Genomic DNA, 17,572 nt, shown 5'->3' on the forward strand with positions numbered 1-17,572 from the left:
TAATCTGTGTAATACCTTGAATTGTATGAGACGATGTCTGGAATTAATGGATCATGTGTGGATATACTCCAAGCTCTCTTCCCAGTCTGCCACCGAGATGTCAGTCCCTAGTTCTTCCTCCCATTTTGCCTTGATGGCATCAGTAGAAGGTGTGCTAACAGATTGAAAAGCATCATATAGACGCGATATCAGTTTATCTGAGGTGGGGCATATTTTTATGCATCCGTCAAACATGGAAGGTTTAGCATTCCCAAATGTTGGGAGGTGTTTTCTAACGTAGTCTCTAATTTGTAGGTATCTGAAAAAATTACTTCTGGGAAGATTATAAATTTCCCTCAGCAACTCAAAGGAGCAAAGGTCCCTTCTATGTATAAATCCCCTATGGTACTTATCCCCAACTCTCCCCATCGCTCAAAGGTGTTATCAAGGTTAGAAGGGGCAAAGGAGGGATTCCTGGCGACAGGGAGCATGAATGACATTGGTCTAAGCTCAAAGTGGACTTTAATTTGCTTCCAGATTCGGACTGTGCTATGTATAATAGGATTGTTACAAAAAAGTGACATCTCCAGATTGACAGGCGACAAAATCACAGCGCCAATAGAGAAGGGGTGACACTCCTCACCAATACCAAGCCAGCTGGATGCCGGAAGTACGTCATCCAACAGAAACGTAACAACGCGGAGGTTAGCGGTAATAAAATATAACTTTTTGGAGAGACAATCCTCCTTCCATCTTGGATTTACAGAGGTGTTTTTTACCTATCCTGTGTGTTTTATAATCCCAGATGAAAGGATTGATAATTGAGTCCAGTTGTTTATGAAAGGATTTAGGTATGAATACTGGGATGTTCTGATATAGGTAGAGCAGTTGTGGGAGGAAGACCATTTTAATGGCATTAATTCTTCCGAGCAGAGAAATTGGGAGAGTTCTCCAAAATAGTATGTTTGCTTTGAGTTTTTGAGGGGGGAAATTCTCTTTAAATAGTAAGGAGTATTGTTTGGTAACTACAATTCCTAGGTAGGTACATTTTTCTGAAGATGGGAGATGTTCTAGCCAGGAGGTATTTTGCGACCGTATGGGCATTAATTCACTCTTGTTCCAATTTATTCTGTATCCCGAGAAGGTACCAAATAAATTGATCACATCAAGAATAGCTGGGATACTAGCCTGGGGTTCTGTTACATAGAGGAGGATGTCATCTGCGTATAGGGAGATCTTATTTAGAGTATCTTTAGTATTATAGCCGTGTATTGCTGCATGAGATCTAATCGTCTGAGCGAGCGGTTCGATAATTAGGGCAAAGAGCATAGGCGACAGCGCACAACCCTGCCTTGTCCCCCTGTTGAGATTAAATCGGGGCGACAATGATTGGTTAGTGAGTATTCTGGCACAGGGGTTCCTATATAAAAGCTGGATCCAATTTATGAACCTATCTCCAATATTAAATTTCTGTAGGACCTTGAATAGATAGGGCCACTCAACTTGGTCAAAGGCCTTTTCGGCGTCTAGAGATATGACGGCAAGGTCCACGTTGGGTAACCTCTGAGAATACATAATATTGAAGAGGCGCCTGAGATTGAAGAATGAGTTTCTGTTAGGGATAAAGCCGGTCTGATCCGAATGGACCAATTTGCCAATTAAAGTGCTAAGCCTGTTAGCCAGAGTTTTTGCGAAAATCTTTTGGTCTGTATTAAGGAGAGATATTGGTCTGTATGACCCTACCTCTTCTGGATCTTTACCCTTCTTATGTATAACTGTAATGAACGCTTAATGAACAAAGTAGAAGGGAGAGCTCCATCCTCATTGGCCTGAACCAACATTTTGTGCAGGTAGGGAGAAAGCATGTTTCTGAATGTTTTATAGAATTCACCAGGGTATCCATCTGGACCCGAGGTCTTGCCACTCTTTAGAGATTTAATTGTTTCTCGAATTTCATCAAGAGATATTTCCTTATTCAGGAAGTTAGAATCTTCCTGGTTCAGGGCAGGAAGATTACAGTCCTCCAAAAATGTTTGCATAATTAAGGGGTTAGGATCCGCTTTAGATGTATATAGAGTCTCATAAAACTGCCGGAATCTGTCATTGATGTCTTTGGGGGAAGAGAGTAATTCCCCAGATGCAGATTTAACCCTGTGAATCATTCGGTCACTCACATTTTTTCGAAGTTGTCTGGCGAGTAATTTGTGTGGTTTGTCACCAAACTCAAAATATTTTTGCTTTGCATAGAGAAAAGATTTAGCAATTTTAGCTGAGAGAATCTGATTATATTCAAATTTTAAAGAGGTAATTTTTTTATGTTTCTCCATAGATGGGTGGCTAGCATTCTCCCTATCCAGTAAGTGAATTTGTCCCTCCAGTTCTTCCAGTTTTCCTCTGTTTTGCCTACTCCTGGCAGCCTGAAAGGAGATGATACAGCCTCTCAGATAAGCCTTCAGTGTTTCCCACAATAATGCTGGGGAGGTCTCTGTGTTGTCGTTGGTATCAAAGAAAAATGTAATTTGGTCTTTAAGATTCACAGAATGTTGGTTCTGTGAGGAGCTGAGGATTCAACCTCCAGACCCTCTCTTTTGGTACAATGTCACCCAATCTCAGGGAGAAGGTGAGTGAACTGTGGTCCGAGATTATAATATCATGATAATAATATAATATCATGATACCTCACATTACAGGTATAGGGGAGTAGTCTAGCATCCAACAAAAAGTAGTCAATTCGAGTGTAAACCTTGTGAACATGAGAGTAAAAGGAGTATTCCCTACCCGTAGGGTTAGCGATCCTCCATATATCAAATAAGTTCGATTTTTTTATGTAGGTATTCAAGAATTCGCTTGAATAGGAGGTAGGGGTTCGCCGGGTAGAGGATCTATCCAAATATTGGTCTAGCACACAGTTAAGGTCCCCTCCAATGACCAGGTTAGTATGAGAGATATCTGGAATCAGGGCAAGGACTCTTTTGAAAAAAGAGGGGTTGTCAATGTTTGGCCCATAGATATTTAGTAGAGTTACTGAGGTAGAGTGGATTTCTCCTATTGCGATCCCATACCGACCCTCTTTATCCGCAATAGTGGTTTTATGTAGAAAGGGAATTCCTTTCCGTACCAGAATCGCTGTGCCTCTCGTTTTGGCAGAGAAGTTAGAGTGATACACTTGCCCCACCCACCTACACTTAAGTCTGCTATGAGAGTTATTCTTCAGATGGGTTTCTTGCAAAAATATAATATCAGACGAGAGTGCTTTCAAGTGGGCTAGGACCTTGCCCCTCTTAACTGGTTCGTTTAAACCCTTGACATTCCAGGAAGTGAATGTAAGCCCCGCCCTCTCGTTTGTAGTTCCTATGGTGGCCTGCATACCATGTAACTTGATAAAAAGGTAAGAAAGCGCACCAAACCATCACGATCAGCATATGTAGCACCTACACCCGAGCAGTATCCAACCCACCCCTCCCCCCCTGCAAGCACCTTTACTTCCCACCCTGTTCCCCTAATTTCACCAACACTTACCCCCCCCACCAACCCACATTTAACAGGCATGTACAAACAGGAGAGAAAAAAAAGGAAAAATAAAAATAATAAACACATTGTCTGGCCGATGCCAAAAAAGCACGGCGCGACCTCGAACAAGAGGTAAAACAAAAATAAAATCCCAACTATACGTTCACCTCTCACTATCCTGGAACTTCTACTAACATATGAACTGAGGAGGCTCCCGCGAGTTAAGTGTTCAGTTAGCATCTAATAAACCTAAACCGAATAAGTTGCAACTTAAACATATTGCGCATTTAAGCGTCATCCTGGGTCAATCCCAGAGATAAACAAGATATAGCCTCCAGATTATATTGCTAAGCACTGCCGGTCAAAAAATAAACCATCCGCAACCGACATAGTCAGCCGTACCTTTACATACTGTGGGTCAGGAGATCGGAACAAGGATTTGTTAAATTAAACGTTCCCCCCATAAAAAAAACATGTTTAATAAAAAAAAAATATATATATATACATATATATACATACACATACACATACACATACGCATACACATACATACATATATATATACATACATACACACACACATACATACACATATATACATACACATACATATATATATATATACATATGCATATATACATACACATACACACATACATACATACACATACACACATACATATACATACATACAGTGCCTTGCGAAAGTATTTGGCCCCCTTGAACTTTGCGACCTTTTGCCACATTTCAGGCTTCAAACATAAAGATATAAAACTTTATTTTTTTGTGAAGAATCAACAACAAGTGGGACACAATCATGAAGTGGAACGACATTTATTGGATATTTCAAACTTTTTTAACAAATCAAAAACTGAAAAATTGAGCGTGCAAAATTATTCAGACCCTTTACTTTCAGTGCAGCAAACTCTCTCCAGAAGTTCAGTGAGGATCGCTGAATGATCCAATGTTGACCTAAATGACTAATGATGATAAATACAATCCACCTGTGTGTAATCAAGTCTCCGTATAAATGCACCTGCACTGTGATAGTCTCAGAGGACCGTTAAAAGCGCAGAGAGCATCATGAAGAACAAGGAACACACCAGGCAGGTCCGAGATACTGTTGTGAAGAAGTTTAAAGCCGGATTTGGATACAAAAAGATTTCCCAAGCTTTAATCATCCCAAGGAGCACTGTGCAAGCAATAATATTGAAATGGAAGGAGTATCAGACCACTGCAAATCTACCAAGACCTGGCCGTCCCTCTAAACTTTCAGCTCATACAAGGAGAAGACTGATCAGAGATGCAGCCAAGAGGCCCATGATCACTCTGGATGAACTGCAGAGATCTACAGCTGAGGTGGGAGACTCTGTCCATAGGACGACAATCAGTCGTATATTGCACAAATCTGGCCTTTATGGAAGAGTGGCAAGAAGAAAGCCATTTCTTAAAGATATCCATAAAAAGTGTTGTTTAAAGTTTGCCACAAGCCACCTGGGAGACACACCAAACATGTGGAAGAAGGTGCTCTGGTCAGATGAAACCAAAATTGAACTTTTTGGCAACAATGCAAAACGTTATGTTTGGCGTAAAAGCAACACAGCTCATCACCCTGAACATACCATCCCCACTGTCAAACATGGTGGTGGCAGCATCATGGTTTGGTCCTGCTTTTCTTCAGCAGGGACAGGGAAGATGGTTAAAATTGATGGGAAGATGGATGGAGCCAAATACAGGACCATTCTGGAAGAAAACCTGATGGAGTCTGCAAAAGACCTGAGACTGGGACGGAGATTTGTCTTCCAACAAGACAATGATCCAAAACATAAAGCAAAATCTACAATGGAATGGTTCAAAAATAAACATATCCAGGTGTTAGAATGGCCAAGTCAAAGTCCAGACCTGAATCCAATCGAGAATCTGTGGAAAGAACTGAAAACTGCTGTTCACAAATGCTCTCCATCCAACCTCACTGAGCTCGAGCTGTTTTGCAAGGAGGAATGGGGAAAAATTTCAGTCTCTCGATGTGCAAAACTGATAGAGACATACCCCAAGCGACTTACAGCTGTAATCGCAGCAAAAGGTGGCGCTACAAAGTATTAACTTAAGGGGGCTGAATAATTTTGCACGCCCAATTCTTCAGTTTTTGGTTTTGTTAAATAAGTTTGAAATATCCAATAAATGTCGTTCCACTTCATGATTGTGTCCCACTTGTTGTTGATTCTTCACAAGAAAATACAGTTTTATATCTTTATGTTTGAAGCCTGAAATGTGGCAAAAGGTCGCAAAGTTCAAGGGGGCCGAATACTTTCGCAAGGCACTGTATCTCCTTATGATAATACTGCACTTCTCCTGACATACATCTCGTGCTTGCCCTCTCAAGGGACACCATTCCCCACTAGCTCTAGCTACCTCCCCCTCCAGATGCGACACAAGTGCAGGCGGCAAACACTTCAAGTTTGATCACCAAAAACAATATCCCCCGCCAAAGATACTGGTAACTCCTTTTCGGTCTTCGATGCCGATAACCGTCTCGGTGAAAGGTGATTATCGAGAAGGGTAGGATGCTGGGTGTGTCCAAATATCCATACTTGTGTCCTAAATAGTAGGCCATTTGAGTATGCAAAATTGCAAATGGTATTTTTGAGTATGCAACATTTTGAATATCGAATATACTTAAAATTCTTGGATGTCATACTTATTTCGGCTTTAAAAAAAGCTGATCAACAATTAGACATGGGAATGCGCTACCGAAATCAATAGGTAGTGGGCCGAAGCCAAAAATAGTTAAGTTGATCAATCCCATTCGAGGGAGGAGCTGATATTTTTTATATGATAGTAGAACATTCTTATGATGACTATAAAAGTTGTTGCCACCTTCGATTCTTTCACATTTTCTCATAAGAAGTATATTGCAACACAATGTCTGCTCAGGCAAATACACACCCCTTGTGATGAAGGCAGCCAATGTCTTCTTCTATCTACGATGTAAACACAGCCTCTTGTGAAAATGCATGCTGCTGTCAGATGAAGAGGAACAGTTATAGCTATTTCCCAAAGACTGAAATATGATCAATATCTGTTTTCAAGTACACTTGAAATATGCAGCATGCGATATGAATTGTCATTGGTCACATGAACTCAGTACCTCAGTTGACCCTTTAGACAATTTATTGAATCATTCTGTGACCGTTTGTGTCTGGGTCATTGCTCCTAAAGGCTCCTTAGGATAAATATTGAGATGAAGTTAGAGACTTCTATGAGACATATATAGGACACATGAAGTTGAATTGAAATTATCGTTTTAGCAGTATTCGATAAGTGTGATCAGTAGAGGTCTCATCATTGTATACCACTGAGCTCATTCTTGCCTGTTATTTTAAAGGAGCAATAATGATAAGTTCCTGAGACAAGTTTGAGACTTTTATTAGACCAATGATATTTGTCTGAGGTGATCATATCAGAAATATCTAAGAAGTGTGAGCCATAAAGATCTTTACATTTGATGTGCAACGTCTCCTCCATGTCTCCTCCAAATTACTACAGAAGCCACAGTGCCTTGCGAAAGTATTCGGCCCCCTTGAACTTTGCGACCTTTTGCCACATTTCAGGCTTCAAACATAAAGATATAAAACTTTATTTTTTTGTGAAGAATCAACAACAAGTGGGACACAATCATGAAGTGGAACGACATTTATTGGACATTTCAAACTTTTTTAACAAATCAAAAACTGAAAAATTGGGCGTGCAAAATTATTCAGACCCTTTACTTTCAGTGCAGCAAACTCTCCAGAAGTTCAGTGAGGATCTCTGAATGATCCAATGTTGACCTAAATGACTAATGATGATAAATACAATCCACCTGTGTGTAATCAAGTCTCTGTATAAATGCACCTGCACTGTGATAGTCTCAGAGGTCCGTTAAAAGCGCAGAGAGCATCATGAAGAACAAGGAACACACCAGGCAGGTCCGAGATACTGTTGTGAAGAAGTTTAAAGCCGGATTTGGATACAAAAAGATTTCCCAAGCTTTAAACGTCCCAAGGAGCACTGTGCAAGCGATAATATTGAAATGGAAGGAGTATCAGACCACTGCAAATCTACCAAGACCTGGCCTTCCCTCTAAACTTTCAGCTTATACAAGGAGAAGACTGATCAGAGATGCAGCCAAGAGGCCCATGATCACTCTGGATGAACTGCAGAGATCTACAGCTGAGGTGGGAGACTCTGTCCATAGGACGACAATCAGTCGTATATTGCACAAATCTGGCCTTTATGGAAGAGTGGCAAGAAGAAAGCCATTTCTTAAAGATATCCATAAAAAGTGTTGTTTAAAGTTTGCCACAAGCCACCTGGGAGACACACCAAACATGTGGAAGAAGGTGCTCTGGTCAGATGAAACCAAAATTGAACTTTTTGGCAACAATGCAAAACATTATGTTTGGTGTAAAAGCAACACAGCTCATCACCCTGAACATACCATCCCCACTGTCAAACATGGTGGTGGCAGCATCATGGTTTGGGCCTGCTTTTCTTCAGCAGGGACAGGGAAGATGGTTAAAATTGATGGGAAGATGGATGGAGCCAAATACAGGACCATTCTGGAAGAAAACCTGATGGAGTCTGCAAAAGACCTGAGACTGGGACGGAGATTTGTCTTCCAACAAGACAATGATCCAAAACATAAAGCAAAATCTACAATGGAATGGTTCAAAAATAAACATATCCAGGTGTTAGAATGGCCAAGTCAAAGTCCAGACCTGAATCCAATCGAGAATCTGTGGAAAGAACTGAAAACTGCTGTTCACAAATGCACTCCATCCAACCTCACTGAGCTCGAGCTGTTTTGCTAGGAGGAATGGGAAAAAATGTAAGTCTCTCGATGTGCAAAACTGATAGAGACATACCCCAAGCGACTTACAGCTGTAATCGCAGCAAAAGGTGGCGCTACAAAGTATTAACTTAAGGGGGCTGAATAATTTTGCACGCCCAATTTTTCAGTTTTTGATTTGTTAAAAAAGTTTGAAATATCCAATAAATGTCGTTCCACTTCATGATTGTGTCCCACTTGTTGTTGATTCTTCACAAAAAAATACAGTTTTATATCTTTATGTTTGAAGCCTGAAATGTGGCAAAAGGTCGCAAAGTTCAAGGGGGCCGAATACTTTCGCAAGGCACTGTATATAGGAGCCTGATTAATGAGATATTCATTGAGATACATTTAATTTGTTGGCATTAATATGCTGAATTAATTATGATTCGCTGTTAAAGACAAGAATGAAAACTGATACAGTTCAACACATTTTTTCAACAGTGCATATTATACTAACAAAGCATCTCACTTTTCATTCCCAGCACAGATTGGGTTCCAGTAACTGTAAGAATGTAAATAAAATTAATATACAGCATATGCTCTTGTACCTGATTTTAAACATTACGTAAACACAAAAATAATATTGTAGAGATGAAAATAAGCAGTTGTCACCCACCAGAAAGTCAAACCTACATGTGACACCAAGCACATAACAGTATGTTCTTAAATGAACCTTATTGCAAATATGAACATTGCACATTGTACACAAAAATATTTTTGTCACTACTCTGTCCTGCTCTGGTCCTACACTTGTTGATGAATGCCTTCTTCAGTTTGGCTTCATCGATTCCGGTCCAACCATCGCAAGACGTAGGCTGGAATAAAGTATATAAAACATTTCATTCATATTTTGACAAAAACACATGACAATTCTACTCAAGGACTCCGAGTATGCAAAACACAAACGTCTTAAAAGGGCATTGGGGATTTTGGTTTGTTTTAGAGGTTTTTAAGATACAGTTTCCAGAAACTTGATTTGACTTGATCGCAGTGATGAATTAGCAAATAACATAGGTAAATCCTTTTCATCAAGAATCAATCCTAATTTGCTGTAGGCAGTTTTTAAGTAACAGAGTAACCTAGCTTTGAGAAAATACTTACTCAGAACTCCGCTGACCTTCTTCCGGTCGAGGACTTGCTTCCCCTCGGGGATCATGCCATCTTGCCAAAGGCAACTGAATTGACACATTCTTCCACTAAGAAAAACATGGTCAGAAAGCAAATGAAACAGACTCAAGCAATCTTGCCTCGATGGCAAGATTGCCGACAGAGATGGTGGGTGTGTGCTGTCTCACCAGGGTGGGTGTGTGATGTTTCATGGGGGCTGGGGGATGCTGTCCAACTGGGGATGGTGCGTGCTGTTCAATTTGGGCTGGTTGATGCTGTCTCACCAGGGTGGGTGCGTTGCCACCATAGAGAGATGGACTGGCTGTGTTTTGTCTGCAGAGAGTGGGTAATGATCTGACATCTTCGCTGTGTTCAATTATTACAGTGTCACTTGAACACTGTGAGCTTAAATGTTCAGTTGTGGGTAACTAGCGTACTGTTGGTTGAGGTGGGTGGCCCTTCTCTTGCTTGTCCATATCTAAGAATCTGAAATTATTTTTCTTTAAAACCTTTTTTTTCAATCTGGTCTGGCTGCCCAATGTATTCAACAGTAGCTCTATAAAATCTGCCGTCTGATCACTTGGCTAGAATGGTTACTCCTGACCTAAGATCTTGCAGCTGTCTGATAGGAACATCCTCTTCACCTAGATTATCAGATGTTTGGAAGATTTTTGCAGTGTATCCATCGCCAAACCTCACAAAAGAAAAATGTCCTGAAGAGAAATTGAAGAGGGAGAGAAAATGTTAAAGCCTTAAGTTTCTCAAACGATCACTGGTTGAGACACGTGAAAAGAAACACATATTTGCACATCATCATATTCTCCTGGTGCTTATCCTACGGGTAGCAAACATTGATGACTTCAGATTAGTGCAGTATTTACCAGAATGCTAATTTGGGTCAAATTATGGAGACATATCATGCACCCCTGTGGGAAACTTTTGTCTCTTTGGAGGACAATTCTTCTTAGGCAGTGGCATGTCCATTCTGTGAATAGTAATTTCAATATGTTTGTTTTCATGAGAATTTGCGGTTTCAATTGTCTTCTTTGACCAATTTCTATAAATAAAAATTCTAACCCCAATCACTCATGATATGATAACTACAATCCTTGCTTTATCTAAATTCAGTTTATTTAGCAAGCAGATTATTTTCTCATCAGCCATTCAGCATGTCAAAAGAAAAAAAAGAAATAGACAAGCTATTGCAAGATATCTGACCACCATCCTTGACGCAATATCCTCAATCTGTAGCAATTTCTTTTTTTAAGGTGTCAGAATATTGGGCTCTTTTAATCTGTTCGGACCTGCTGTTTTCCGTGGTCTTCTTGGAACACTTTACAACAATCACTTCCTCCTTCTAAGTGAAGCTATTTTCATCAGTACAACAGATCGAACATGCAGAGAAACTTCTATGGAACTTTTGCTCTCAAATTAGTAATCTCTATGGTGAGAGTTACCAAACTGCAAATATTGTGCACCTGGCAGATACCGTAACAGCCCTTGGCCCATTATGGACTCATTCATGTTTCCATTTTGAAGACAAAAATAGCTATTTGTTTAGGCTCATACATTGGTAGTCAAAATATACCCATGCAAATGGTCCATGCAGTCAAACTAGTGCAGTCTAGCCCTGCTATTTCGCAAATCATAAAGCCAGCTAATGCCATAGCTGACTTTTACGCACGGATGACCAATGACCATAGTTTTTGTGACGAAAACAGTGATAAGTCGAGAACAAACATAATTGGAGCATCAAGTGAACTTTAACTGGAGGCAAAGGTAACTCTCTGCAATAGAAAAACATGCTGGTCGCCACATTAATCCACCGCATTCAGTGAAGGCATTTCACAGGGCACAAGTTAAGAGAACTCGTCTCACATCAAGGCATTATGGGAAAGGAAAAACAAGGAACAATTTTACAGTTTTTTTTCTAATGTAGCACAAATGAAGTATGGACAGATTTAATTATTCTTTACCTCTGAGGAATCAGCTGACAAATGGGCACTTATTAGCTCATTTGAAAGTTGTGGTTTTTCTTTGCTGCAAGATATGGTAACACATGGTACATGCTTTTATGTTGCTTTCATGTTATTGGAAACCACTGTCAACACAGTTGTAATTGCCAAGGAGTATGGTTTGGGCAAAGTTGTTTTCCTTGACATCTATGGCCGGTATTGTGTTTGCAGCTAATTTCCCATACACACTTGAGAAGGACTAGGTATACTCAACAAATTACTTGTGTTGGAACAGTATGAATGTATATTGAATGATGAACTAATGGAAATAAATACTATCTGCTCCACTTTTGTGATTATTTTACACTTCAGCACCGCTTTGAGATCATGTAGAGATATCTCTGAGATGACATTTGCGTGAATTGATCAGACCTGTAATAATTAGTCTCATATATATTTCGTAGTGAGATAGCTCCAAGATTACAATGTGTAAATACCACTGAGATCTGTATGGGATAAATGTAAGACATGTTTGAGAAAGTTCATATTATTGTTCGTATCACATTGCGACCCATTTAAGAACTTGTACTACTCTCATTTATCCAGTAGCTGAGAGTGAGAAAAGAGACGTGTGAGAGAGTTCAGAGAACTCATACAGTGATCACTGGTAGACATATCCATGTCTATTTCTCAGGAGTGACAATTGAAATGTATGAGAAAATGCACAACATCTCACTTTAGTATTGACTAGAGCTCTTTTTTGTCTGGGAGATAGACAGAGGTTATAAAGGAGATCTCATCTTGGATTTTGCTTTCCTATGGGCAGGTCCCATAGGCATATGTCGTGGAAATTTCAGTACTGAGAGAGACTTGGACAATTATTCAAACAATCATCTTTATTTAACATCAATTAATTATTGCAATAAAGAAGCCGTCGACCGCACACTCTGAAGTGTGTTGCTGAGTGCTTAACCTTTACAGAAATGCAGAGTTCTTTATATAGTAGACCTAAAAATGCTTAGTCATGGTTGGTTCCACCCCTCCCATGCAGACCAAGGGGCATCATAAGCCACTCTGGGTTAATCTCCTGGTTATCTGCCTCTGGTGTTATTTTTAACCCCACCTTGTGTTTGTTTCCCAGATGCCAGGATAATTAGGAATACTGAGGCCTTTGTTCTATTCCTCCAGGCTATCTCTATCTTGGTTAAACATACACCACATCTTGTCTATGGAATGTAGGCTCAGTCCGACTGGAGACATCTCCCTCACATGCACCACTAATCATAGAATGGAATGAGGCTGTTGGTTTTTATCACTAAGATATCAATCAATTGTCAGCTCCCCACTGCATGTTACAATAGTAAAATAATATGTTTGTCACCTGTTAAACTGATTCTACATTGAATTTAGTCTTTGAGATGCTCAAACAAGCATGTGTATCTGTAGTTGTTCTTCAACTCTAAAATGCACTACACTGTGTAAGACAAAACCCACAAAGAAAAAACAACAGCAAATGCATATCTGGTCTCAATGTCTAAATAGTGACGGCTGTAGCAGGGTTCTACTCACAGGTGAGTGAATCAGCCCACGCTTGGTGAATAGCACTTGGTTGTTCTCTGGGAGCAGGAGAGATGGAGAGATGAACAGATCATGTGAGACAAAAGTGAGAGACAAGAATGAGTAAAAGAAAACATCACAGCAAAGGAATGTAGTCTGTGAGCTAGAAAATTAACATACTGACAGTCCGAGGCAGGCTGCTCTACAATCATCCTACTATTGACAGGGATAATGAGGCATTGCTTATTTATCAGCAGTGGTGTGTATTCATGGATGCCAAGGGAATCCAGGCTTCCCCCAAAAAATGACCAAGAACAAAATTCAAAAAGAAACAAAATTATATTTAGTCTCTCTGTGTTTCATAAATGTCCTTCAATTCGCAAGAGGCTGAATGTATCTCACCCAAGAAAGCATCCATGCGAACAAAACAGCACCTCTCTGTCTCTGTATGTGGAGCCCATCTATGCAGTCTGGTCAAAAAGAGTATGACATTGCTGCTGCCCATAGTATTGAATGCAAGGGAGGCCAGTGAGCATTTGGCCTCCCTTGATAAAAAAAAGTATAAAATAATAGCCAATCAGCGTTGAGCTAAACTAAGTGAGCTCAGCTGTGAATGGTCCTGGTGACTCCCAAAAAAAGTGTCAAGGGAAACCCGTATGGATTTGGCTTCACACCAATAATCACCTTAGAAGCCAAACGTCATTGACAGAAACATTGAATAGTTTCATCTCGTTGTGTGCTAGCTCATTGTGTGCTAGCTAGCCCTTTCCTAAATTAACCATGGATGGAGGTAGGGATTTCGTCTTGTGGTTTTACTTAATTCTCCGTACTGGTAAATTATTAAAACGAAGATTCTGATCCAACCACAAATTCATACACTGTGCCCCTAACCTGAGAGGATGGAGGTTCAACATGTAGCTAGATGTTGCCTATGAAAGGAAGTTAGGCTTGCGAGCAAGCAGTTTTGCCAGGTAGACTAGGACAACAAAAACTAAAAGTGTGTATGACAGAGTCATAGACTATTTAGGCATCATTTAAGAGGCAATGGAGTTTCTCTACAAGTTATGTGAGTCAATGTGTTTTTTCTACTTACGCGCATGAACACACAGAAATCAGTCCCATGGACAGCCACATCATATTTAGCTTGTACTACATCAGTTTTTATTTATTTCATGTATTTAATGTAATATTTCATATTTAAGCATAGCTGGTTAGATGAAATGGTGCTGGAATACTTGCTTGACCATGCTGTAGGTCATGTAACTGTTTGTTGCATGCAATATGTTTTGTGGACTTCACCGGACGGATGTTGCTCTCCGGTTTTGTGATGAAACAAAGGTGTTGTGACCTGACTTTAACATTAATCTGAAGACTGTTATTTATCTAATTACCTAATAATGTTTAATTGTTACCTAATTAAATTAATAATGTAACAATTAACTCATTCAGATCTGGGGCACCACGAGAGCGGTTCTTTAAAGAGATACCATCTGTAAGGTATCTTCCGAAGAGGAGAGGTGAAAAGGATCAGAGGACCAATATGCGGCGTGGTAAGTGTCCATGGTTCTTTTAATACGTAAATGTACACATGAATACAAAAACAAGAAACATGAAAACCCAAAACAGCCCTATCTGGTGCAAACACAGAGACAGGAACAATCACCCACCAACACACAGTGAAACCCAGGCTACCTAAGTATGATTCTAATGACAACTAATGACACCTGCCTCTGATTGAGAACCATACTAGGCCGAAACATAGAAATACCCAAATCATAGAAAAACAAACATAGACTGCCCACCCCAACTCACGCCCTGACCATACTAAATAATGACAAAACAAAGGAAATAAAGGTCAGAACGTGACACCATCTCCCGAATTTAACTCTAAAGGTCTTTACCTATCACATCTATAAACAGTCAACTTATTAATCAGAACCTCGTATCATATCATCATTCTGAACAGTCGTAGCCTTGCATCTGCAAAAACCTGAGCCTTACTTATGATTCAGTACGACACAAACTGGTTTAATTATTTATTTACTCACTAGCTAAATGGTAAAACAGGATAAACATGCACCCGTAGTATGTTAAAAACAGGTCCCTAGCAGACTGACAACTTTATGGCCGCTTAAGAGATACTTAACATTGGTACATTTAGAAACTACTCTCACTTACAGTACTCCTATACTTTGACACGAACCGCCGCCCGCTTGGTGCAAGAAATCATGAATGTATTTACATAAAAATGCCTTGGTTCACTGTGTATCTCTCTCAGAACCGGGCCGCCTTGGAAAGGGGGTTGTAAAGGCTCTGATTGTCCAAAAATGGCTCCAAAAAGTATTTTACTGTTATTCTTCTCTGTTATTTTTCCTTCCATTCTAAATCAAATCAAATCAAATCAAATGTATTTATATAGCCCTTCGTACATCAGCTGATATCTCAAAGTGCTGTACAGAAACCCAGCCTAAAACCCCAAACAGCAAGCAATGCAGGTGTAGAAGCACGGTGGCTAGGAAAAACTCCCTAGAAAGGCCAATACCTAGGAAGAAACCTAGAGAGGAACCAGGCTATGTGGGGTGGCCAGTCCTCTTCTGGCTGTGCCGGGTGGAGATTATAACAGAACATGGCCAAGATGTTCAAATGTTCATAAATGACCAGCATGGTCGAATAATAATAAGGCAGAACAGTTGAAACTGGAGCAGCAGCACAGTCAGGTGGAAGTTGAAACTGGAGCAGCAGCATGGCCAGGTGGACTGGGGACAGCAAGGAGTCATCATGTCAGGTAGTCCTGGGGCATGGTCCTAGGGCTCAGGTCCTCCGAGAGAGAGAAAGAAAGAGAGAAGGAGAGAATTAGAGAACGCACACTTAGATTCACACAGGACACCGAATAGGACAGGAGAAGTACTCCAGATATAACAAACTGACCCCAGCCCCCCGACACAAACTACTGCAGCATAAATATCCTGAAGCTGCCTCTTTGAAGATAAGCTAGCCAGCCATGTGGTTCCCAGTGGTGTGAAGAGTGTAGCGTAATACCATGGTTTGAGCAGAGTAATAGAATGTTCCCACTTAACTTCACTTATCTAGATACTTTACTTAGGACAGCTAATCAGCCGTACCAGTGATTGATCGGGAGGTGAGTTTATCATCTCTACCTCGTGTTGAGATTCAGAGTTCAAATCACTTTAAACATGAGCTGCAGTTCCACGTCTCTCCGGTCTGATATGTTAACTTCTTGGGGGCGCTCTTTTAATTTATGGATTAAAAAACGTGTCTCCTCATATGGCTGTGAATGCGCCGGGAATGAGCCTGCCCTTCCTATCGTTTCTCCAAGGTGTCTGCAGCATTGTGATGTATTTGTAGGCATATCATTGGAAGATTGTCCATAAGAGACTAAATTTACCACGAGTCCGCCCGGTGGCCTTTGTGTAAATTGGTGCGTAATCTTCAGCCGCAGGCATTTTCTCCTGGGATTCAGAGGGGAAAGCACACTTCCACGAACGATATATCGAGATATGTGAAAAACACCTTGAGGATTGGTTCTAAACAACGTTTGCCATGTTTCAGTCGATATTATGGAGTTAATTTGGAAAAAAGTTCGACGTTTTGAAAACTGAATTTACGTTTTTTTTGGTAGCCAAACGGAGCAATTTCCAAACGGAGCAATTTCTCCTAAACAAATCATCTTTCAGGAAAAACTGAGCATTTGCTATCTAACTGAGAGTCTCCTCATTGAAAACATCTGAAGTTCTTCAAAGGTAATGATTTTATTTGAATGATTTTCTGGTTTTTGTGAGAATGTTGCCTGCTAATGCTAACGCTAATGCTAATGCTAAATGCTACGCTAGCTAGCTACTGTTACACAAATGATTGTTTTCCTATGGTTGAGAAGCATATTTTGAAAATCTGAGATGACAGTGTTGTTAACAAAAGGCTAAGCTTGAGAGCTAGCATATTAATTTAATTTCATTTGTGATTTTCATGAATAGTTAACGTTGCGTTATGGTAATGAGCTTGAGGCTGTATTCACGATCCCGGATCCAGGATGGCTCGACGCAACAGGTTAATTCTTAACCCATCATTTTATACAGTTTGTTATTCGTGGGCGGTTCCGTCAGGCTAACACGCTCTCTGACCTCACTTGAGGTGGTGGTGACAACTTACTGTGGACAGTTATAGAAAGATGTTCTCTTATAGTTTCTCAAATCACATCCCTCTCTTAACAAAAACACCTTCATCATAGTTCATATTCACAACACATATCAAATCAAATCACATGTGCTGAATACAACTGTAGACCTTACAGTTAAATGGTTACTTACAAGGCCTTAACCAAAAGTGTAATTTCAAGGAAAATATGTGTTAAGTAAAAAATTGATAAGTAGAAAAAAAAACAAATAATTAAAGAGCAGCAGTAAAATAACAGTAGCGAGGCTATATACAGGGGGTACCGGTACAGAGTCAGTGTGCAGGGGCACAGGTTAGTTGAGTTAAATGAAGTAATATGTACATGTAGGTAGAGTTAAAGTTACTATGCATAGATAATAACAGAGAGTATCAGCAGTGTAAAAAGAGACAGGGGAGGCAA

This window comes from Oncorhynchus kisutch, linkage group LG17 (genome assembly GCF_002021735.2).
Source record: "Oncorhynchus kisutch isolate 150728-3 linkage group LG17, Okis_V2, whole genome shotgun sequence".
Classification (NCBI taxonomy): domain Eukaryota; kingdom Metazoa; phylum Chordata; class Actinopteri; order Salmoniformes; family Salmonidae; genus Oncorhynchus; species Oncorhynchus kisutch.